Here is a 26,319-nt window from a genome sequence, read left to right as displayed (position 1 = left end):
CCTATCATATTATGCACCCTGGCAAAATGAAAGAAAAAACTATACCAAACCCCAAAAGCAATTGGTGTAACATAGAGGAAGCTTTGGCCTTGGGACATTACTTACTGAAGAGATAGTAAAGGGGTATTAAGAGATTTTGGAAAGTTGATAACTGCTAGATTGGCGAGATCTGACTTCTGAGCTCACAACCAATTGCCAGAACGGAGTCTTGTGTCCTCCGTTTAACTATAATGGTGGTCACACTTGTACTATTTACTCTCTATGAGATTGATGAAAAAAGCAGACCTTTTGGTACTCAGCTCCAGCCGTCCCTTGGAGTAAAAAATGGAAAAGCCGTATACATTTTGTCAATTGGTAGGGCTTTCAGAGATTGGACCACTCCATCGATCTAGCAGTTATTACTAGAGTTGAGCGAAACGGGTCGAAAAAATTCAAAAGTCGCCGACTTTTGGCAAAGTCGGGTTTCATGAAACGAAACCCGACCCTAGGATGAGGTCGGTCGCGTTTCAAAAGTTTGTTTTGCGCTCTTTTTCAGCCAATCAGGATCCACGGACACTGTGGGCAACGTGATGACCTAGGCACAGGTCACCACCATCTTTCAGAAGGGCATGCAAGTGATTGGCTTGCTTTGGTGGGCGTCACAGGGGGTATAAAAGGGCGTGAACGCCGACCGCCATCTTACTTCTGCCGATCTTAGTATAGGGAGAGGTTGCTGCTGATTCTGTAGGGAGAGCGTTAGGCAGGGAAGAAGACAAAAAAACTGCTTCTGCTGCTAGCGATTTGGCCTGCACAACACACAAGTCACTGTGTGTGCAGTGCAAGGGGAGGCTATATTGTGGTGTATCAGTGGTGTTGGTTGTTGGGCTGCCTTTTAAGGCTTCCTGACACGCTGGCATTGCTGTTTACCCACTGCTCCGCAAACTGCTTTTTTAAAAGCAATCCAATCTCCCTTATCCTCTAGTCACTTTTGTCACAGCTGTGCCATCGAGCCTGTCACATAGCGCTCAGATATCAGTGGGCCTCACACAATCCACAAGTGTCCAGTGTCCAAAAGTGTGCGCAGAGATTCAAAATCTCCATTATCCTCTCGTCACTTTGGTCACAGGCAGCTGTGCCATCGAGCCTGTCACATAGCGCTCAGATATCAGTGGGCCTCACACAATCCACAAGTGTCCAGTGTCCAAAAGTGTGCGCAGAGATTCAAAATCTCCATTATCCTCTCGTCACTTTGGTCACAGGCAGCTGTGCCATCGAGCGTGTCACATAGCGCTCAGATATCAGTGGGCCTCACACAATCCACAAGTGTCCAGTGTCCAAAAGTGTGCGCAGAGATTCAAAATCTCCATTATTCTCTCGTCACTTTGGTCACAGGCAGCTGTGCCATCGAGCCTGTCACATAGCGCTCAGATATCAGTGGGCCTCACACAATCCACAAGTGTCCAGTGTCCAAAAGTGTGCGCAGAGATTCAAAATCTCCATTATCCTCTCGTCACTTTGGTCACAGGCAGCTGTGCCATCGAGCGTGTCACATAGCGCTCAGATATCAGTGGGCCTCACACAATCCACAAGTGTCCAGTGTCCAAAAGTGTGCGCAGAGATTCAAAATCTCCATTATCCTCTCGTCACTTTGGTCACAGGCAGCTGTGCCATCGAGCCTGTCACATAGCGCTCAGATATCAGTGGGCCTCACACAATCCACAAGTGTCCAGTGTCCAAAAGTGTGCGCAGAGATTCAAAATCTCCATTATCCTCTCGTCACTTTGGTCACAGGCAGCTGTGCCATCGAGCCTGTCACATAGCGCTCAGATATCAGTGGGCCTCACACAATCCACAAGTGTCCAGTGTCCAAAAGTGTGCGCAGAGATTCAAAATCTCCATTATCCTCTCGTCACTTTGGTCACAGGCAGCTGTGCCATCGAGCCTGTCACATAGCGCTCAGATATCAGTGGGCCTCACACAATCCACAAGTGTCCAGTGTCCAAAAGTGTGCGCAGAGATTCAAAATCTCCATTATCCTCTCGTCACTTTGGTCACAGGCAGCTGTGCCATCGAGCGTGTCACATAGCGCTCAGATATCAGTGGGCCTCACACATTCCACAAGTGTCCAGTGTCCAAAAGTGTGCGCAGAGATTCAAAATCTCCATTATCCTCTCGTCACTTTGGTCACAGGCAGCTGTGCCATCGAGCGTGTCACATAGCGCTCAGATATCAGTGGGCCTCACACAATCCACAAGTGTCCAGTGTCCAAAAGTGTTCGCAGAGATTCAAAATCTCCATTATCCTCTCGTCACTTTGGTCACAGGCAGCTGTGCCATCGAGCGTGTCACATAGCGCTCAGATATCAGTGGGCCTCACACAATCCACAAGTGTCCAGTGTCCAAAAGTGTGCGCAGAGATTCAAAATCTCCATTATCCTCTCGTCACTTTGGTCACAGGCAGCTGTGCCATCGAGCGTGTCACATAGCGCTCAGATATCAGTGGGCCTCACACAATCCACAAGTGTCCAGTGTCCAAAAGTGTGCGCAGAAATTCAAAATCTCCATTATTCTCTCGTCACTTTGGTCACAGGCAGCTGTGCCATCGAGCCTGTCACATAGCGCTCAGATATCAGTGGGCCTCACACAATCCACAAGTGTCCAGTGTCCAAAAGTGTGCGCAGAGATTCAAAATCTCCATTATCCTCTCGTCACTTTGGTCACAGGCAGCTGTGCCATCGAGCGTGTCAAATAGCGCTCAGATATCAGTGGGCCTCACACAATCCACAAGTGTCCAGTGTCCAAAAGTGTGCGCAGAGATTCAAAATCTCCATTATCCTCTCGTCACTTTGGTCACAGGCAGCTGTGCCATCGAGCCTGTCACATAGCGCTCAGATATCAGTGGGCCTCACACAATCCACAAGTGTCCAGTGTCCAAAAGTGTGCGCAGAGATTCAAAATCTCCATTATCCTCTCGTCAGTTTGGTCACAGGCAGCTGTGCCATCGAGCCTGTCACATAGCGCTCAGATATCAGTGGGCCTCACACAATCCACAAGTGTCCAGTGTCCAAAAGTGTGCGCAGAGATTCAAAATCTCCATTATCCTCTCGTCACTTTGGTCACAGGCAGCTGTGCCATCGAGCCTGTCACATAGCGCTCAGATATCAGTGGGCCTCACACAATCCACAAGTGTCCAGTGTCCAAAAGTGTGCGCAGAGATTCAAAATCTCCATTATCCTCTCGTCACTTTGGTCACAGGCAGCTGTGCCATCGAGCGTGTCACATAGCGCTCAGATATCAGTGGGCCTCACACATTCCACAAGTGTCCAGTGTCCAAAAGTGTGCGCAGAGATTCAAAATCTCCATTATCCTCTCGTCACTTTGGTCACAGGCAGCTGTGCCATCGAGCCTGTCACATAGCGCTCAGATATCAGTGGGCCTCACACAATCCACAAGTGTCCAGTGTCCAAAAGTGTGCGCAGAGATTCAAAATCTCCATTATCCTCTCGTCACTTTGGTCACAGGCAGCTGTGCCATCGAGCGTGTCACATAGCGCTCAGATATCAGTGGGCCTCACACAATCCACAAGTGTCCAGTGTCCAAAAGTGTGCGCAGAGATTCAAAATCTCCATTATCCTCTCGTCACTTTGGTCACAGGCAGCTGTGCCATCGAGCGTGTCACATAGCGCTCAGATATCAGTGGGCCTCACACAATCCACAAGTGTCCAGTATCCAAAAGTGTGCGCAGAGATTCAAAATCTCCATTATCCTCTCGTCACTTTGGTCACAGGCAGCTGTGCCATCGAGCCTGTCACATAGCGCTCAGATATCAGTGGGCCTCACACAATCCACAAGTGTCCAGTGTCCAAAAGTGTGCGCAGAGATTCAAAATCTCCATTATCCTCTCGTCACTTTGGTCACAGGCAGCTGTGCCATCGAGCCTGTCACATAGCGCTCAGATATCAGTGGGCCTCACACAATCCACAAGTGTCCAGTGTCCAAAAGTGTGCGCAGAGATTCAAAATCTCCATTATCCTCTCGTCACTTTGGTCACAGGCAGCTGTGCCATCGAGCCTGTCACATAGCGCTCAGATATCAGTGGGCCTCACACAATCCACAAGTGTCCAGTGTCCAAAAGTGTGCGCAGAGATTCAAAATCTCCATTATCCTCTCGTCACTTTGGTCACAGGCAGCTGTGCCATCGAGCCTGTCACATAGCGCTCAGATATCAGTGGGCCGCACACAATCCACAAGTGTCCAGTGTCCAAAAGTGTGCGCAGAGATTCAAAATCTCCATTATCCTCTCGTCACTTTGGTCACAGGCAGCTGTGCCATCGAGCGTGTCACATAGCGCTCAGATATCAGTGGGCCTCACACAATCCACAAGTGTCCAGTGTCCAAAAGTGTGCGCAGAGATTCAAAATCTCCATTATCCTCTCGTCACTTTGGTCACAGGCAGCTGTGCCATCGAGCCTGTCACATAGCGCTCAGATATCAGTGGGCCTCACACAATCCACAAGTGTCCAGTGTCCAAAAGTGTGCGCAGAGATTCAAAATCTCCATTATCCTCTCGTCACTTTGGTCACAGGCAGCTGTGCCATCGAGCCTGTCACATAGCGCTCAGATATCAGTGGGCCTCACACAATACACAAGTGTCCAGTGTCCAAAAGTGTGCGCAGAGATTCAAAATCTCCATTATCCTCTCGTCACTTTGGTCACAGGCAGCTGTGCCATCGAGCCTGTCACATAGCGCTCAGATATCAGTGGGCCTCACACAATCCACAAGTGTCCAGTGTCCAAAAGTGTGCGCAGAGATTCAAAATCTCCATTATCCTCTCGTCACTTTGGTCACAGGCAGCTGTGCCATCGAGCGTGTCACATAGCGCTCAGATATCAGTGGGCCTCACACATTCCACAAGTGTCCAGTGTCCAAAAGTGTGCGCAGAGATTCAAAATCTCCATTATCCTCTCGTCACTTTGGTCACAGGCAGCTGTGCCATCGAGCCTGTCACATAGCGCTCAGATATCAGTGGGCCTCACACAATCCACAAGTGTCCAGTGTCCAAAAGTGTGCGCAGAGATTCAAAATCTCCATTATCCTCTCGTCACTTTGGTCACAGGCAGCTGTGCCATCGAGCGTGTCACATAGCGCTCAGATATCAGTGGGCCTCACACAATCCACAAGTGTCCAGTGTCCAAAAGTGTGCGCAGAGATTCAAAATCTCCATTATCCTCTCGTCACTTTGGTCACAGGCAGCTGTGCCATCGAGCGTGTCACATAGCGCTCAGATATCAGTGGGCCTCACACAATCCACAAGTGTCCAGTGTCCAAAAGTGTGCGCAGAGATTCAAAATCTCCATTATCCTCTCGTCACTTTGGTCACAGGCAGCTGTGCCATTGAGCCTGTCACATAGCGCTCAGATATCAGTGGGCCTCACACAATCCACAAGTGTCCAGTGTCCAAAAGTGTGCGCAGAGATTCAAAATCTCCATTATCCTCTCGTCACTTTGGTCACAGGCAGCTGTGCCATCGAGCGTGTCACATAGCGCTCAGATATCAGTGGGCCTCACACAATCCACAAGTGTCCAGTGTCCAAAAGTGTGCGCAGAGATTCAAAATCTCCATTATCCTCTCGTCACTTTGGTCACAGGCAGCTGTGCCATCGAGCGTGTCACATAGCGCTCAGATATCAGTGGGCCTCACACAATCCACAAGTGTCCAGTGTCCAAAAGTGTGCGCAGAGATTCAAAATCTCCATTATCCTCTCGTCACTTTGGTCACAGGCAGCTGTGCCATCGAGCCTGTCACATAGCGCTCAGATATCAGTGGGCCTCACACAATCCACAAGTGTCCAGTGTCCAAAAGTGTGCGCAGAGATTCAAAATCTCCATTATCCTCTCGTCACTTTGGTCACAGGCAGCTGTGCCATCGAGCCTGTCACATAGCGCTCAGATATCAGTGGGCCTCACACAATCCACAAGTGTCCACTGTCCACAAGTGTGTGCAGAAATTCTAAATCTCCCCTGTCCTATAGACACCTTGTACCTTGTTTTACATTACTATATAGTTTGTTGGATTTTGTCTACATTTCTACCAAAAATGAGGAAGGCTGGTGGAAGAGGCCGTGGAATTGGGCGGGGGTTGGCAGCTGGTAATGATGGTGTTGGTGGTGGATCTGATGGTAGTGGCAAGAGCAAAATAGGACCGAATGCAGGAGGTGCTGACCCTGCGTCATCGTCTGGCTACATAAGGCCTCGAACGCTTAGTTTTCTAGGAGTTGGCAAACCGCTTTTAAAGGCAGAGCATCAGGAAAAAGTTTTGTCTTACATTGCTGACTCAGCCTCCAGCTCTATCGCCTCCTCTTCTTCAGTTGTAAAAAGTAAAAGCACTGAGTCGTCATTGGAGGCTCATGTTCATGAACCACACCTTTCCTTGTGTCCTTCACCCCAACCAAGATTGAAGGATGACGCAGGCCATACTACTGATTACTCCATGGAGCTGTTTTCACATACCATGCCTGGATTATCAAGTGAAATGGTGAATTACCCAGGCCAAGATGAATCTGACATGGAGTGCACTGATGCACAGCCGCTGATGGATGATTCTGCTGGTACATTCACTCAGAGCACTACATTGTCCTCGCAGTGTACAGAGCCAGATTTTGACCCAGATGAGACTCAGGTGCCCATTCCTGCACACTATACCACCATACACGGTGACACAGAGAAAGGTGCACATGACATAGAAGAGGAGGTGATGGATGACCCAGTTGTTGACCCAGATTGGCATCCATTGGGGGAAGAGGGTGCTGCTTCCAATAGCTCAGATGAGGAGCATCCACCGCAGACATCGACATCGCAACAGCTGTTATCTGGCAGGCCCGGAGCACTCCAAAGACAGGTTCCAAACATCAAAAGAGTTGCTGGACAGCTTGTCCAGAGGGTCAAAAGATCACAGCGTGCTAGGCCGCAAAATGTCTGCCAAAGTAGGAAGAGTGCAGTGTGGCACTTTTTTGAACAAAATCCTCATGATCAGGCCAAGGTTATCTCTAAGAAGTGCGCAAAGACCTTTAGCCGAGGGAAAAATCTGAAAAATTTGAATACCAGTTGCATGCTTAGACATTTAACCAGCATGCACTTGCAAGCGTGGACACAACACCAAACCTCAAGTGCCACATGTGCAACTGATCACAACGAAGGTAGTCAGCAACGCTACATTGTTTCCCCCACTGTAAGCCCACCGGTTAGCACAGCAGCAAATGTTGAGGTGTCGTTGCAAGACCACAGCAGTCAGGGAATCCCACTGTTATATCAACGAAAGACTGATTCTAGGCCATCAGAAAGAACACCAACTCCATCACCATCATCAACCCTCTCTCAGTCCGCCCTGTCCACCGCTACTTCCACCATATGCAGCTCTCAAGTCCAGCTCACCCTCCCAGACACTATGAGTAGGTCAAGAAAGTACTCAGTCTCTCATCCGCGTACACTGGGTTTGAACGCCCACATTGCCAAACTAATCTCGTTTGAGATGATGCCCTTTCGGTTGGTGGAAAGCACAGCTTTCCGCGAACTCATGGCCTATGCAGTACCACGCTATGACCTACCCAGTCACCACTTCTTCTCTCGCAAAGCCATCCCAGCCCTCCACCATCATGTGAAAGACCGCATTGTCCATGCACTCAAGCAGTCAGTGAGCGGAAAGGTGCACCTCACAACTGATGCATGGTCCAGTCGGCATGGCCAGGGCCGTTACGTGTCCATCACTGCGCACTGGGTTAATGTGGTGGATGCAGGGTCCACAGGGGACAGCGGTGGTGGGACAGTGCTGCCTAGCCCATGGTATAGGAAACAGTTGGCTGTAGGCGTTCGACCCTCCTCCTCCTCCTCCAGAAGCGAAAGCTCGTCCACAGAGCGCAGTCGTACGAGCACTCCATCTGCAGCTGCCACTGTTGCACACGATGTGTCCCCCTATCGAGCAGCTAGTGGAAAGCGTCAGCAGGCTGTGTTGCAGATGATGTGTTTGGGCGACAGACACACCGCCGAGGTGCTGGCCGAGTACTTGAAGCGACAAACTGAGTCATGGCTGGGCAGTGTACATCTTGAGGCAGGCAAGGTAGTTAGTGATAACGGCCGTAATTTTGTGGCAGCCATAGCCCTTTCAAAACTCAGCCACATACCTTGCTTGGCTCACACCTTGAACCTGGTGGTGCAGTGCTTCCTCAAAAATTATCCGGAGTTAACAGCCCTGCTCCAGAAGGTGCGAAGACTGTGCGCGCACATCCGCCGGTCGCCTGTACACTCCGTTCGTATGCAGAAGCTGCAGCGATTGCTCCACCTTCCCAACCACCGCCTCATTATCGACATTGCAACAAGGTGGAACTCCACCCTGCACATGGTGGAGCGGCTGTGCGAGCAGAGGCAGGCCATAATGCATTTGTGGGAGGATACACGGCCAGGCACTTTTAGAGCAGACATGGAGTTGACAGGCGTGCAGTGGTCGAAGCTGAAAGACCTTTGTAAAGTCCTTCAGTGTTTTGAGGAATGCACACGGCTGGTAAGCGCAGACGACGCCATCCTAAGCATGAGCATCCCACTTATGCGTCTGCTCATGCAAACTTTGACGCACCTTAAGGAGCAGGCGTCTGCAGCCAATGTTGATGAGGAGGAAGAGGAGGAGGGAATCCTTGATGACATTCAGCCATTGTCTGCTCAGGGACCTCTCCTGGACGAGGTGGAGGAAGAAGAGTAGGAGGAGGAGGATGATGGGGATGATTACTTAGGGGAGGAGGATGCATCTCGTGGGGCAAGTGAAAATGTTGGCGTGGCAAGGTCTGGTACAGGGTTTGTGCGTGACTGGAGGGATGTGGATTTGCCAGAAAGAGCTCCTCCACCCAGCACTCGCAGTGCATCATTGACACCGGGAACATTGGCCCACATGTCAGATTATGCCTTGCGGATCCTAAAAAGGGACCCCCGCATTGCCAAAATGATGAACGATGACGACTACTGGTTGGCCAGCATCCTGGATCCACGCTATAAAGGCAAATTACAAAACATCATGCCACAGGAGAACCTTGACCTAATATTGGCTAATAAACAAGCAACTCTGGTAAATCGGTTGCTTGAGGCATTCCCAGCACACAGCAGCGGTGATGGTTCTCACACGAGCCGTACGGGCCGAGGGCAGCTTGGCAGAGGTGTTCGTGGTGCACACAGCAGAAGTGGCGTTGGAGACAGGGGTTTCATGACAATGTTGTGGACTGATTTTTCAAATACCGCTCACACAACTGGTAATACTGCATCGATGGAAAGTGACAGGAGACAGCAGTTGTCAACTATGGTTACAAACTACTTTTCCTCCCATATCGATGTTCTCCCACACAGGTCATTCCCCTTTGACTATTGGGCTGCTAAACTGGACACCTGGCCTGAATTGGCCCAATATGCCTTACAGGAGCTCGCTTGCCCAGCTGCAAGTGTGCTATCGGAAAGAGTCTTCAGTGCAGCTGGATCAATCCTGACAGAAAAAAGGACCCGTCTGTCAACCCAAAATGTGGATGATCTAACCTTCATTAAAATGAACCACGCATGGGTTTCCAAGGATTTTGTCCCACCTTCCCCTGATGACACATAGGGTGACAGAAAAATGGCTTGCTTTGGTCCACCTCTTCCTGGTACTTCACCTATTTCGCCTTTTGCATCAGCTGAATGTCCAACATCAACATATGCCACTTTCTAAAACTCCCTAACTGTGCTGCCTCCCCCCCCATGGCCGGGGTCACCACCTACCGCACGACACCGTGCGAGTGCCGTTGCCCTGGACAGGTGGGTAGGCCGACTCTTGGGCGCGGGCACTGGCACAGGGTCCATCATAGTGCAATCAAGTGTCTCTGACGGCGGTGGTGCACACCCGCCGTCAGACACACCGCTGTACTATGGGGGGCCCAGTGCCAGTACCGACGCCCACGAGTGGGCCCCCCTTGCTTGGGCAGGGCCCCAGCATTTGCAATCTTTACCTCTCCCTGCTCCTCCGCTGTGTAATCTGGGCCGTCAAATCCATACTGTGCCTGACACCGTCTGAGCCTGCCTCCTGAGACATATATTTTGAATGTGTACGCTATCCATACATGTTATCCAGGGATACGGTACCCTTTCTAACCTTTGTGCAATCACGTGCAATCCATACTGTGCCTGACACCGTCTGAGCCTGCCTCCTGAGACATATATTTTGAATGTGTACGCTATCCATACATGTCATCCAGGGATACGGTACCCTTTCTAACCTTTGTGCAATCACGTGCAATCCATACTGTGCCTGACACCATCTGAGCCTGCCTCCTGAGACATATATTTTGAATGTGTACGCTATCCATACATGTTATCCAGGGATACGGTACCCTTTCTAACCTTTGTGCAATCACGTTCAATCCATACTGGGCCTAACACCGTCTGAGCCTGCCTCCTGAGACATATATTTTGAATGTGTACGCTATCCATACATGTTATCCGGGGATACGGTACCCTTTCTAACCTTTGTGCAATCACGTGCAATCCATACTGGGCCTAACACCGTCTGAGCCTGCCTCCTGAGACATATATTTTGAATGTGTATGCTATCCATACATGTTATCCAGGGATACGGTACCCTTTCTAACCTTTGTGCAATCACGTGCAATCCATACTGGGCCTAACACCGTCTGAGCCTGCCTCCTGAGACATATATTTTGAATGTGTACGCTATCCATACATGTTATCCAGGGATACGGTACCCTTTCTAACCTTTGTGCAATCACGTGCAATCCATACTGGGCCTGACACCGTCTGAGCCTGCCTCCTGAGACATATATTTTGAATGTGTACGCTATCCATACATGTTATCCAGGGATACGGTACCCTTTCTAACCTTTGTGCAATCACGTGCAATCCATACTGGGCGTGAGAACGGCTGGCGAGCTGTTAAGCAAGCTACAGCACCTGTCCAGACAAGTACAGGGATTCCCTAGCGAGGAGACTTATTTGATTGTTTTCAATGTTGGGACAGCAATTTTTGGGGAGCACTATACTCTGGAGAATGATAGATGGGGCCCACCATACACTGGAACATTCCAAAGGTGGACATCAGACACTGGAGCAGCATTTACAGGGCCCATTATACACTAGAGCATTAGAAATGGGGCCCATTATGTTTGGAGCATTATTTGGGCCCATAAGACAGTGGAGCTTCATCCATGGGGACCAACATATACTGTAGCATTATGTGGAGCTCATCATATACTGTTTCAAACATTATATGGGACCAATGATTCTGTATGGAGAAATAGATGGGCCTCGTCATGAGATGTAAAAAGTGAGGTATTTTTCATTGTACTATACCGCTATTTATCTGCCGTATCGGAGCATGATGAGTTGTGGTATGTGTTAAAGGGGCGCTCTTTCGCCCAGGGCACATGAAAACCTGCAGCCAGCCCTCCCCCCCCCCACAACTTTAGCCAAATAACCCCCATTTTTCAGTGCGTAACTTGTATTATGAAGTTAATTAAGGTTGACAAGCTTAAGTAAGAAGAATTGATGCTTTTGGCATTCAAATGGGCACTGTAGGTGTGTTTCCTGTCCTCCTCTCACTGCCGACTTTTATTCCCCATTGACTTACATTGGGTTTCGTGTTTCGGGACGACCCCGACTTTTCCCTATAATCGGACGATCTTGCTCGACCCGACTTTTGGAAAAGTCGGGTTTCACGAAACGAAACGCGACCCTAAAAAACCAAAAGTCGCTCAACTCTAGTTATTACCAATTTCCTTTTACTGCAATAAACTATAATCTTTATATCTGATGATGCAAAGGCAACATGGGTTATTCAATTCGCCCATCTAACCATAAAAACAACATATCAAGGTTATATTTGGAAAGTAGCACCAACGTTCTAATTGAAAAGTAGCGCCAAAATTGGCGGGCTTAGATCTGCACTATAGCTTCTGCCAACTTCTAGCACACTTACTGTAAACTTTCCTCACCACTTATGAACCTGCCACTGATGCTAAACTTTGCTGTTGCAAATTATTGTGCACATATAATGTGCAACAAAATTGGAACATTTTTGGTAAACATGAGTGATAAACTCCCCTCCAAGACACCAATATGTAGTTAAATATATTACATTATGCAAACGATAAAGGGCTCGCACACATCAAATACAAGAGTCTGATAAAGGTACAGTAGAGCTACACTTTTGCTAGCAAGGATGAAAGGTGACCACCAAAAAAAGCAAAAAAGTGGTCCTTTGGAGGGAGAGAGGATCTCGAGAGTGAGTTTGACCCTTAGGCTACGGTCACACTATCAGTATTTGGTCAGTATTTCACATCAGTATTTGTATGCCAAAACCAGGAGTGGGTGATAAATACAGAAGTGGGGACGTGTTTCTACAATACTTTTCCTCTGATTGTTCCTCTCCTGGTTTTGGCATACAGATACTGATGTAAAATACTGACCAAATACTGATTATGTGAAAGTGGCCTTACAAAAAAATATCTCTGCTCTGGCAAATTGACTTTCGCCCCAATTCAGGAATTCTCCTGTTTTTGCTAATACATATGGGACGAAATGTCCACATCAGGCAATAAAGGTATAAAAAAAAAACAAAAAAACAGAAAACTAAGTAATTCCCTAATTTTCTTTAGGCAAGGTACTTAACCAAAAGTTTCTCTGTGCTTTCCCACCATAGCACTGGTTCTCTGCTTACCTTAGATGTGTGATCATTGAGTGTATCTAGGAGGTGTGCAGAATTCCAGGACAGTCTGCATGTGATATTGTTTTGTTCAACTCCCCACCCGTACGCATTCAGACCTTTACCCTAGTGACAAACCTCTCAATGAGCTTTGGATTTCTTCCATTAAAAGGCAAAAAATGCTGCGTCACAGGCAATTACATCTAACAACTGCAGGGATATTCCGAACACACACAATAATTAAGTAAAGGGACTCCATAGGAGCAAGATAAGCAAATAAGTTGCCCAGCTGGTCCGGCATTAGGCATGTAGGGGATGGGGATAAAGCGAGGAGTTGCCATTATAAATAAAAACTTCATGGATCCATGGAGGAAGGAGGCAACAGAATATATTTAACCCTGTTTGTTTTTCTCCTTAGTTTTCTCATTAGCACATTCCAATGGTTCAATTTTTTTTTTCTGAAGAAATCCCTAAAGAATTTACCCAAATAATGTATCAGGAAATTTGTTCAACTTTAATCAGGAGTATTTTTCCACGATTTGCATTTTTCAGTGACACCATTATGTTCATTCTCTGGGTTAGAATGTATTTAAATGTATTAATTTTAGATTTTTTACTACTTTTGCACAATAGATTTGATTATCTATTTTTACATGCTACTAGAGTTGAGCGAAACGGGTCGGTCATATTCAAAAGTCGCCGACTTTCGCTGAAGTCGGGTTTCATGAAACGAAACCCAACCATAGCGTGAGGTCGGCCACGAGGTCGGCGACCAGAGCGCCAAAGTCGCGTTTCAAAAGATGCTTCCAGCGCCCTTTTTCAGCCAATGATGGAGGACGCACACTGTGGGCAACGCGATGACATAGGCATCGGTCACCACTATCTTTGAGAAGGGCATGCAAGTGATTGGCTGGCTTTGTGTGGCGTCACAGGGGCTATAAAAGGGCGTGACCGCCGACCGCCATCTTACTTATGCCGATCTTAGCATAGGGAGAGCTGCTGCTACTGCTGATTCTGTAGGGAGAGCGTTAGGCAGGGAAGAAGAACCAAAAAACTGCTTCTGCTGTTAGCGATTTCCACTTACAACACAACACTTTGTGAGCACTGACAGGGGAGGCTATATTTTTGTGCATCAGCTCTGTTGGTTATTAGGCTGCCTTATAAGGCTCCCTGATAGCTGCATTGCTGTTTGCACACTGCTGTGCAAACTGCTTTTTTAAAAGCAAAAATACTTTTCTTCCTCTTTTCTGCACAGTTACCAAGCGTTCATTTTCCCACCCTTTTGTGTGTGCACTGTGCAGCAGTCCTGCTTATTAGGCTGTCTGCATCCATACTTGGACTGAGAGCATCATTGTCAGCGTCCTCAAATCTCTAGTGAGATCCAAAATCTCACCAATCCTATAGACACCCTCCACCTTGTCATACACCATCCAATTTCAGCCTGTAACATTGAGGTGTAATCTCTCCTGGTCCTGAGATAATAGTTCTGCGTCCTCAAATCTATAGTGAGATCCAAATTCTCACCAATCCTATAGACACCCTCCACCTTGTCATACACCATCCAATTTCTGTCTGTTACATTGAGGTGTAATCTCTCCTGGTCCTGAGACAATAGTTCTGTGTCCTCAAATCTATAGTGAGATTCAAATTCTCACCAATCCTATAGACACCCTCCACCTTGTCATACACCATCCAATTTCAGTCTGTTACATTGAGGTGTAATCTCTCCTGGGCCAGAGACAATAGTTCTGTGTCCTTAAATCTATAATGAGATTCAAAATCTCACCAATCCTATAGACACCCTCCACCTTGTCATACACCATCCAATTTCAGTCTATTACATTGAGGTGTAATCTCTACTGGGCCTGAGACAATGTAGTTCGCGCCCTCAAATCTCTAGTGAGATTCAAATTCTCACCAATAGTAGATACACCTTCTACCTTGTTTTACAGTACCATATAGCTGGTGGTATTTTGGGTACATTTTCACAAAAATGAGCAAGTATGGTGGAAGACGCCATGGAAGTGGGCGGGGGTTGCCAGCTGGTCCTGATGTTGGTGGTGGTGTTGCATCTGTTGGTAGTGGCAAAAGCACAGCAGCACCTAAGGCAGGAGGTGTTGAGCCTGCGTCATCGTCTGGCTCCACAAGTCCTCGAAGGCTCTCTTTTCTGGGAGTAGGTAAACCGCTTTTAAAGCCGGAGCTTCAGGAACAAGTTTTGGCTCACATTGCTGACACAGTCTCCAGCTCTCTCGCCACCTCTTCTGAAGTTTCAAAAAATAAAAGCACTGAATCGTCATTGGAGGCTCCTGGTCAGGAACAACATCTTTCCTTGTATCCTTCACCCCTGCCAAAAGTGAAGAATGTGGCAGGCCACACTACCGATTACTCCATGGAGCTCTTTTCACATACCATGCCTGGGTTAGCAAGTCAAATCGTGAATTCCCCAGTCCAAGATGAATCTGACATGGAGTGCACTGATGCTCAGCCACTGCTAGATTTTTTGCTGGTACATTCACTCAGAGCACTACATTGTCCTAGCAGTGTACTGAGGCAGAATCAGACCATGATGAAGCTCAGGTGCCCCTTCCCGCATACTATACCACCTAACACGGTGACACAGAAGAAGGTGCACATGAAATTGAAGAGGAGGTGATGGATGACCCAGTTATTGACCCAGATTGGCATCCATTGGGGGAAAAGGGTGCCGCTGCCAATAGCTCAGAAGAGGAGGAGGATCTGCAGCAGGCAACGACATCGCAACAGCTGTTATCTGGCAGGACTGTAGCAGTCCAAAAACGTGTTACAAAAACCAAAAGAGTTGCAGGACAACTTGGCCAGACGGTCAAATTAGCACAGCATGCAAGGTCTCAAAATGTCTTCCATAGTAGGAAGAGTGCAGTGTCGCACTTTTTTGAACAAAATCCTAATGATCAGGCAAAAGTTATCTGTAAGAAGTGTGCAAAGACCTTTAGCCGAGGGAAAAATCTGAGTAATTTGAATACCAGTTGCATGCTTACACATTTAACCACCATGCACTTGCAAGCGTGGACGGACTACCAAATCTCACGTACCACATGTGCACCTGCTCCAAATGAAGGCTGTCAGCAACGCTACATCGCTTCCCCCACTGTAAGCCCACCGGTTAGCACACCACCAGCAGCAAATGTCGAGGTGTCGTCGCAAGGGCAAAGCAGTCATGGAATCACAATGTTATTGCTATGAAAGACTGAATCTAGGCCATCAGCAACACCACCAGCAACATCACCAACCCTCTCTCAGTCCGCCCTGTCCACCGCTAGTTCCACCATATGCAGCTCTCAAGTCCAGCTCACCCTACCAGAGACTCTGAGTAGGACAAGAAAGTACTCATCCTCTCATCTGCGTACACTGGCTTTGAACGCCCACATTGCCAAACTAATCTCATTAGAGATGATGCCCTACCGGTTGGTTGAAAGCAAAGCTTTCCATTAGCTCATGGCCTACGCAGTACCTCGCTATGACCTACCCAGTTGGGACTTCTTTTCGTGAAAAGCCATCCCAGCCCTCCACGCGCATGTGAAAGAAGGCATTGTCCGTGCACTCAAGCAATCAGTGAGTGGATAGGAGCACCTCACAACAGATGCATGGTCCAGTAGGCATGGCCAGGGCCGTTATGTGTCCATCACTGCGCACTGGGTTTATGTGCTGGATGCAGGGTCCACAGGGGACAGCGGCGGTGGGACAGTGCCGTCCACAGAGCGCAGTCGCATGAGCACTCCATCCGCAGCTGCTAGTGTTGCACACAAGGTGTCCCACTATCGAACGGCTAGTGGTAAGCGTCAGCAGGCTGTGTTGAAGATGATGTGTTTGGGAGACAACATACACACCGTGGAGGTACTGGCCGACTACTTGCAGCGACAAACTGAGTCAAGGCTGGGCAGTCTACATCTTGAGGCATGCAAGGTAGTTAGTGATAACGGCCGGAATTTTGTGGCAGCCATAGCCCTTTCAAAACTCTGACACATACCTTGCCTGGCTCACACCTGGAAACTGGTGGTGCAGTGCTTCCTCAATCATTTTCCTGAGTTAACACCCCTGCTCCATAGGTGCGAAGACTGTGCTCACACATCCGCCGGTCGCCCATACACTCCAGTCGTATGCAGAAGCTGCAGCGATTGCTCCACCTTCCCAAGCACCGCCTAATTATCGACGTTGCAACAAGGTGGATCTCCACCCTGCACATGGTTCAGAGGCTGTGCAAACAGAGGCAGGCTGTAATTCATTTGTGGGAGGATACACGGGCAGGCAGTTGGCAGGCAGACATGGAGTTGTCTGGTGTGCAGTGGTCGAAGCTAAAAGACCTTTGTAAAGTCCTTCAGTGTTTTGAGGAATGCACACGGCTGGTAAGGGCAGACAACGCCATCATAAGCATGAGCATGCCACTTATGCGTCTGCTCATGCAAACTTTGACGCACATTAAGGAGCAGGCATCTGCAGCCGTGGAGGAAGAGGAGGAGGGAAGCCTTGATGACAGTCAGCCATTGTCTGGTCAGGGAAGTCTCGTGGACGAGGTGGAGGAAGAAGAGGAAGAGGAGGAGGATGATGGGGATGATTATTTTGGGGAGGAGGATGCTTCTCAGGGGGTAAGAAAAAATGTTGGCATGGCAAGGTCAGGTACAGGGTTTGTGGGTGACTGGAAGGATGTGGATTTGCCAGAAAGTGCTCCTCCACCCAGCACTCGCAGTGCATCATTGACACCTGGAACATTGCCAAAATGATGAACAATGACCACTACTGGTTGGCCAGCATTCTGGATCCACGCTATAAATGAAAATTCCAAAACATCATGCCATAGGAGAACCTAGAGCTAATATTGGCTAACAAACAAGCAACTCTGGTAAATAATAATAATAATAATAATAATAATAATAATAATAATCTTTATTTATATAGCGCCAACATATTCCGCAGCGCTTTACAGTTTAACAGTTTCAAAACACAAGTCATAAGTAACAACGTTAAGAATACAATAATTAAAGCAAAATAAGATGACCCTGCTCGTGAGAGCTTACAATGAGGTGAGGGAGATACAAAGTACAGGTGTGTATTTACAATTGTGTATTTACAATGAAGGTCCAGCCATCTTGAGGGAGTGAAGGATGGATGGAGATAGTGAATGGGCTACACAGGCACACTTACACAGAGAATGACTTTGATTAGTGAACGTGATAGGCCGCTCTGAACAAGTGTGTTTTGAGGGAGCACCTAAAACTATGCAAATCGTGGATAGTCCTGATTTCTTGGGGTGGAGCATTCCAGAGGATAGGAGCAGCATGGGAGAAGTCTTGGAGTCGGGAGTGGGAGGTACGGATTAGTGCAGAGGTTAGTCGAAAGTCGTTTGCAGAGCGCAGCGATCGGCTAGGCCGATAGACAGAAATGAGGGAAGAGATGTAAGGGGGTGACGCACTGTGGAGAGCTTTGTGGGTGGGAACAAGTACTTTGAATTGGATCCTATAATGTATGGGCAGCCAATGTAAGGACTGGCGAAGAGCGGACGCGTCCAGTATGGACTGGAGAGGGGATAGTCGAGTGACGGGGAAGCCAATTAATTGAGCGTTGCAGTAATCCAGGCGGGAGTGAATCAATGCAACAGTGAGGGTTTTTGTTGTTTCCATAGTGAGAAAAAGGCAGATTCTAGAGATGTTCTTTAGGTGTAAGCGGCAAGAGCGGGCAAGAGATTGTATATGGGATGTGAAGGAGAGATTGGTGTCAAACATAACACCCAGACAGCGCGCCTGCTGCCGGGGTGTTATTGTGGTACCACCCACGGAGAGGGAAATGTCAGATTTAGGGAGGTTAGTAGACGGCGAGAGCAGAAGAAGTTCAGTTTTAGAGAGGTTGAGTTTCAGATAGAGAGTGGACATGATATTGGAGACTGCGGACAGACAGTCACTGGCGTTCTGTAGTACAGCGGGGGTAATGTCGGGGGAAGACGTGTATAGTTGTGTGTCATCAGCATAAAGATGGTACTGAAAGCCAAATCTGCTGATGGTCTGTCCAATTGGGGCCGTGTAGAGAGAGAAAAGAAGGGGGCCAAGGACTGAGCCCTGAGGTACCCCGACAGCAAGAGGAAGAGGAGATGACGTGGAGTCACAGAGCAAAATACTGAAGGAGCGGTCAGAGAGATAGGAAGAGAACCAGGAGAGTGCAGTGTCCTTAATGCCTAGTGACTGGAGCCTAGAGAGTAGGAGATGGTGGTCAACAGTATTGAAAGCTGCAGATAGGTCAAGAAGAATGAGCAGAGAGTGGTCACCATTACGTTTTGCTGTCAGAAGGTCATTGGTCACTTTGATGAGTGCAGTCTCAGTCGAATGCAGGGGGCGGAAGCCGGAATGTGAAGGGTCTGGAAGGGAGTGAATGGAGAGGTAACGGGTAAGACGGGAGTAAACTAGGCGTTCCAGAAGTTTAGAGATGAAGGGGAGATTGGAGACTGGTCTGTAGTTGTTTGTGCAAGATGGGTCGAGAGCGGGTTTCTTTAGTAATGGAGTAACAATGGCGTGTTTGAAGGAGGATGGGAAAATTCCCGAGGAGAGGGAGAGATTAAAGATTGTAGTTAGGTGGGTTGTGACCTTGTAGAGAGAGACTGGAGCAGATGTGAGGGCATGGGGTCGTTAGTGCATGTAGTCGGAGGAGAAGAAGAGAGGAGTCTGGAGACTTCTTCTGTGATGGGATCAAATGTGGAAAGTGAGCCAGGGGAGATGCAGGAAGGGATGGGAGTCACAGCTCTCGGTGGTTGGGAGCAGATAAACAGTTTGTTTGAGGCATTCCCAGCACACAGCGGCAGTGATGTTTTTCCAACAAGCCGTAGGGGGCAACATGGAAGAGGTGTTTGTGGTGCACACAGCCGAAGTGGCGTTGGACACAGGGGTTTCATGACCATGTTGTGGATTGTTTTTCAAGTACCGCTCACACGACTGGTAATACTGCATCGATCGAAAGTGACAGGAGACAGCAGTTGTCAACTATGGTAACAAACTACTTCTCCTCCCATATCGATGTTCTCCCTCACCGGTCATTCACCTTTGACTATTGGTCCAGTAAACTTGACACCTGGCCTGAATTGGCACAATAGGCCTTACAGGAGCTCGCTTGCACCGGCTGCTAGTGTGTTATCTGAATGAGTCTTCAGTGCTGCTGGATCAATCCTGACAGAAAAAAGGACCCATCTGTCGACCCAAAATGTTGATGATCTAACCTTCATTAAAATGAACCATGCATGGGTTTCAAAGGATTTTGTCCCACCCTCCCCTGCTGACACGTAGGTTGCCAGAAAAATGGCTTGCTTTTGTCCTCTTCTTCTGCGGACTTCTCCAATTACTCCATTTGCAGCTGCTGAATATCCAGCATCAACATATGCCAATTTTTCCACCACCCTATCTGGGCTGCCTCCCCCCACAGGGCCGGGGTCACCACCTGGCGCACGCACCCGTGCGAGTGCTTTTGCCCTGGACAGGTGGGTGAGAACACTGTTTGGCAACGGCACTGGCACAAGGTCCCTCATAGTAGAATCAAGTGTCTCTGACGGTGGGGGTGCATACCCGCCGTCAGACACGCCTGCATACTATGAGGGGCCCTGTGCCAGTGCCGTCGCCAGCGAGTGGGCCCCCCCTGCTTGCTCAGGATCACAGCACTTGCAAAGTTGAAATACTTACCTCTCCCTGCTCCACCGCCGTGACGTCTTCCGCGTTTCCTGACAGTGACATTCTGGTCAGAGAGCGCGATGACATCACGTCTGTACATCCACTGCCTAAACAGTCCAAGTGCAGTGAGATGGAAGATGGGGACAACGAGGAGTCCAGACTAGTACAGGAATTCCCTAGCGAGGATACTTATTTAATTGTTTTCAATGTTGGGACAGCTATTTTTTGGGAGCACTATACTCTGGAGAATGATATATGAGGCCCACCATACACTGGAGCATTCCAAAGGTGGACATCAGACACTGGAGCAGCATTTACCAGGCCCATTATGCACTGGAGCATTAGAAATGGGGCCCATTATATATGGAGTATTATTTGGGCCCATAACACAGTGGAGCTTCATCCATGGGGACCAACATATACTGTAGCATTATGTGGAGCTCACCATATACTGTTTCAAACATTATATGGGACCAATGATTCTGTATGGAGAAATATATGGGCCTCATTACTCTGTATAACGCACTATGCGGTGGACATAATACTGTATGGAGTAATATACTGTCCGTTTTTGGAGCTATTGGAGAATTTAAAATGGATATCAGTAATGAGATGTAAGAAGTTAAGTATTTTTCATTGTACTATACCGCTATTTCTCTGCCGTATCAGAGGATCATGAATTGTGGCATGTGTTAAAGGAGCCCATTGACACTCTTTGGCCCTGGGCCCACGAAAATCTGGAGCCAGCCCTACCCCCCCACAACTTTAGCCAAATAACCCCCAGTTTTCAATGCCTAGCTATTATTATAAAGTAAATTAAGGTTGACAAGCTTAAGTTATACAAATTGATGTTTTTGGCCTTAAAATGGGCACTGTAGGTGTGTTTCCTGTCCGCCACTCACTGCCGACTTTTCTTCCCCATTGACTTGCATTGGGTTTCGTGTTTCAGTCGGCCTTCCACTTTTCACGATAATCGGCTGATTGCGTTCGACTCGACTTTTGCGAAAGTCGGGTTTCATGAAACCTGACTCGACCCAAAAAAAGGCAAAGTCGCTCATCTCTACATGCTACCTGTTTTGAGGTATTATTTTTGGGCTACTAGTGTCGTTTGTGTACCTTTTCCCTATCCTTTACACATTTAGGCTTTTTTTCGGTGTAAGGCCTCTTTCACACTTCAGTTTTTTACAATCAGTCACAATCCGCCAGGTTTTGAAAAAAACGGATCCGCAATTTTCTTTTGAGGATCCGTTTTTTTCCCCATTGACTTCCATTATTGGCGGATTGTGACGGATTGCAGTCCGTTGCATCCGTTTTTTTTGCGGATCCGCAAAAAGTTGCTGTCCGTCACCATCCTCAAAGATTTCAAAACGGAGCTTGCAACGTTTTTTTCTCTGGCGGATCCTCCAGACACTGATTTAACCCGAAATTCTTTCTGGGTGCCGGACAAAAAAAAAATTCTCTCTCTCTCGTCCTTTTGGCGGATTTTGACTGATGCAAAAAACTGAAGTGTGAAAGAGGCCTAAGACACAGGACCCTTATTTATTTGGAGTGAGTATCAGCCCTCTCATTTTCTTTTCTGATTGCTTTAGTGTCAGCGGAAGTGCTTAGGTTTTGCTGGACAACCTTTAGTTATTATTATCTCCCTTTTGGTTAACGCATGAATTTTGGCAAACTGTTTACTCATTTTTCAGGGGACTGGATGAAAAAAAAGCAATTCTACCTTTTTTTTCTTAAAGGGTTTGTCCAGGACTTTAACATTGATGTCCTAACCTAAGGATAGGTTATCAATGTCTGATAAATGGAAGTGCGATTTCTTGGCACCTCCACCGATCAGCTATTCCTTGTGTTGAGGAGCTGCACAGCACTGCTTGATCAGCGTAATATTGGCTGCGGCCGGAAGCTGAACATCTGCTCCCTATTGATTTGAGTAGGGTGTGGATGTGCAGTGCTCGGCCACTGCCACTGTACAGTTGATGGCGCTCTGCTTTGCAGTTCAGTAACTGAGAAGCTCTGGCCACCACTGACACCAGGATCGGCAGGAGGGTGCCGGGTGTCAGACCCCGACCAATGAGACACTGATGATCTATTCTATGGATAGGCCATCAATGTTAAAGTCCGGGACAACCCCTTTAACTTTTTTTCACAGCAGTTGCTATGCACATATGTAAAATATAAACATGTCAGTACATTTTATAAGTTATTTTTCATGTAAAACTGGTAAAACATAAAACATTTGTTATCAGAGAATACAGTTAAAATGTAAAAATATGTTTTTATATTTAAATATCTAAACATATTTTTACATTTTAAATTTATTCTCCGCCAACAATATTTTTTTTATTTTACCAATTTCGTCCAAAAAATAACTTATAAAATAAATGTATTGAAATGAACTGGTCCCATCTGTGTAACTGAACTGGAAAGAGTATCATGTTTAACTGACCACTTTTAGGATGCCCAATTTTCTATAGGATCGGGCCATAATGAAGACATTTTAGTGATACTATAAAGTCATCTGTATGTGGATAGCAACACCGCAGAAGAAATGCTAGTCTGAGAGTGTCAGATTCCTTGTAGGAATGCTCGGACCTGACACCCATGATGTGGTGGTGCACCATCCTGCTGGAAACACTCAGGGAACGTGCCATCTTCAGTGCATAAAGAGGGCAACACATCATCATGTAGTAATTTCAGATATCCAGTGGCATTGATGTTTCCATTGATGAAGAATGGCCCCACTATCTTTGTACCCCATATTCCACACCATAACATCAATTATGAGTGAAGGGGTTAATTAGTGCTCTTAATATGTTATTTTTTTACTGTCTTTCCTCAGGGAGTGGTACTCACAGGGTAATTATGCAGAACCTCTCAAATACACACCCCAGAGTATCCTGTGACCATTGCCCTCTTGTAAAGATCATAAAACTTACCATTGAGAACAATAAATTAAAGGTCTTCTCTCTGTCTATAATATAATGGTGGGAGTGTCATTCTGTCTGAAGCCTTTATAGACTGCGCAAGCGCTGGGCACCTGCACAGTCTGGACCCCACAGAGTGATGCATCCCCCCAGGAGATCGCGGTATGTGTAAGCACTGAACGCGTACCGCGATCTCCGCGAAACCTTACCCAATCCGGCATTGCTGCTACCGGCGGGGTCTTGCGTCTTCAGGTGATGTCTGGACAGGCTGGGTTGTAGTGCCAGAATCGGTGCATGCGCAGTCCGCGCTTACCACCGCCATTTTGTAGAAGACACACTGCAGTGTGTCTTCAAGAAAATGGCAGACGAAAGCGAGTACTGCAAAGGCGCCAAGTCGGGCACCACAACACGCCCACTCCAGACATCATGGAACAACAAAACGATCGTCGGGGTCTGGCGTCTTCAGGTGATGTCTGGACAGGCCGGGTTTTAGCGCTGGAATTGGCCCGTGCGCAGTCCATGCTTACCGCCGCCATTTTGTAGAAGACACACTGCAGTGTGTGTTCAAGAAAATGGCAGCGGAATGCGAGGACTGCGCAGACGCCGAGTCCGGCACCACAACACGCCCACTCCAGACATCATGGAGCAACAAAACAATCGGATATTGATGCGGGCCCTCTCCTGACATCACGGCTAGACCCTGCATTAATTCGATCATTACGTTGTTAGGCCGTGATGTTTGGATAAGGTTTGTTGTAGTGCCGGACTCTGTGCCTGCGCAGTCTTCGCTTATCGCCGCCATGTTGTAGAAGACTACAGTGTGTCTTCAACAAAATGGCGGCTGACAGCAAGAACTGCGCAGGCGCCGAGTCCAGCATCACAACACGCCCTCTCCAGAAATCACTGCCCAACAATGTCATGATTGAATATTGATGCGAGGTCTTGCAGTGCTGTCAGGTGATGGCGGGTTGTGGTGCAGGATTACGGCAGAACAATAACGCACGTCACAACTAAACCCCGCGGCAAAAAATGTGTCTGCCAGAAATGGCACCGGACATCGAGGTCTGCACAGGCGCGCATTCCGGCGCCAATGTCAAAAAATAATATGTCACTGAAAAAAAACCACCTCGCCGCCATTTTGAAAGCCCTGCTCTGTCTGCTTACAGCACAAAGTAATTTACATATCTGCCCTGCTCCTTCTGCTTACAGCACAAAGTAATTTACATATCTGCCCTGCTCCGTCTGCTTGCATCACAAAGTAATTTACATATCTAACTGATGCCCGCATTAAAAAAAAAAAACTGTGCCACACAGTGTCTATCAGACAAATAAAAGTTGATTATATACACATAGATAACACATAATACATCAGCACAGCAATCCAGGGACATGATACTGAATAAATATATATAATACGTCAGCGGAGCAATCCAGGGACATGATACTGAATATATATATATAATACGTCAGCGGAGCAATCCAGAGACATGATACTGAATATATACAGTTAGGCCCATATATATTTGGACAGAGACAACATTTTTCTAATTTTGATTCTAGACATTACCACAATGAATTTTAAACAAAACAATTCAGATGCAGTTGAAGTTCAGACTTTCAGCTTTCATTTGAGGGTATCCACATTAAAATTGGATGAAGGGTTTAGGAGTTTCAGCTCCTTAACATGTGCCACCCTGTTTTTAAAGGGACCAAAAGTAATTTGACAGATTAAATAATTGTAAATAAAATGTTCATTTATAGTACTTCGTTGAAAACCCTTTGTTGGCAATGACTGCCTGAAGTCTTGAACTCATGGACATGGTTGATGCCTATTGCAAAACCAAGGCAAACCATTTGAATTGGGTGTGGAAAAATCAAAGTACTGTAAGAGCTGAACAATATGATATCCTTCAACAATTCGTAAACAACCACCATTTCATGGACATAGATAACCATCCCTATAAAAAAAGTCATATTGCCATCAACTTTCCAAGGAAGTTTTCCAAGAAATATGGCGCAAAATTACCAAGATGCCATGGCAATGGTCAGGAAATATGGCAAACCAGACCTATTTGTAACAGTAACGTGCAATCCAAACTGGACGGAAATCAGAGAAAATTTACTTCCCAGTCAGGAACCATGCGACAGGCCGGATTTAGTAGCACGAGTGTTTAACATGTAACTAAAATTACTACTTGGAGACTTAACCACATACCACAGATTTGGACGTGTTAATGGTATGGTGTATGTAATTGAATTCCAAAAGAGAGCACTCCCTCATGGACACATATTGGTATTTATGGCCCCGGAATACAAAGCCTGGGATAAAGAAAGAATTGACAAAATTGTTTGTGCCGAGCTCCCGCCCAAAAACACTCATCCAAAGCTTTATGAAACTGTAAAATCTTGCATGATACACGGTCCATGTGGTCCACGTAAACCAAATGCACCTTGCATGGACAATGGGAACTGTACCAAAGGCTTTCCCAAAGATTTCTGTTCTGAAACTAATAGTAATGTAAATGGATACCCTAAATACCAACGCCGGGATGATAATAACTTTGTTGCACTTGGTGAAAACAAAATTGATAATAGATGGGTTGTACCTTACAATCTTTATCTTTCCTTAAAATACAATACCCACGTTTAACATTGAAATTTGCAGTTCTATACAAAGTGTAAAATATTTGTTCAAATACGTTTACAAAGGGCATGATTGTGCAAATATCCAGTTTGTAACTTCTGCCACTGAACAAGAAGCTATGGTTGAGTGGGATGAAGTTAAAAATTACTTAGAACTCGATATGTAAGTGCACCTGAAGCATGCTGAAGACTGAGGGAATATAAAATGCACCATCAAACTGATCATGTAGAAAGATTAAATGTCCACCTTGAAGACAAGATACAATATGCTTCATACCAGGTAAAGAAGCTGAAGCTTTGAAGCAGAAAAACACCAGGTCTAAACTTCTTGCTTGGTTTAAACTAAATAGGGAAGATGCTAATGCTCAACAAT

At 47.0% G+C, this 26,319-nt stretch overlaps 1 protein-coding gene across 1 annotated transcript in view; it reads right to left on the bottom strand.

The window, feature by feature from the left end:
• LOC141052035 (cytochrome P450 2G1-like) overlaps positions 1-12,828 on the bottom strand; it is a 63,613-nt gene extending 50,785 nt beyond the window's left edge. Inside the window, 1 exon segment of the mRNA XM_073549214.1 lies at positions 12,719-12,828. The gene's annotated coding sequence lies outside the window, so the exon portion shown is untranslated.
• Positions 12,829-26,319: the final 13,491 nt, after the last annotated feature.

Source organism: Dendrobates tinctorius, unplaced genomic scaffold, assembly GCF_039654945.1.
Source record: "Dendrobates tinctorius isolate UK_male_01 unplaced genomic scaffold, ASM3965494v1 ptg000158l, whole genome shotgun sequence".
NCBI classification, from domain to species: domain Eukaryota; kingdom Metazoa; phylum Chordata; class Amphibia; order Anura; family Dendrobatidae; genus Dendrobates; species Dendrobates tinctorius.
Note: the sequence above shows the minus strand (reverse complement) of the source record. Positions and strands in the feature narration are given on the sequence as shown.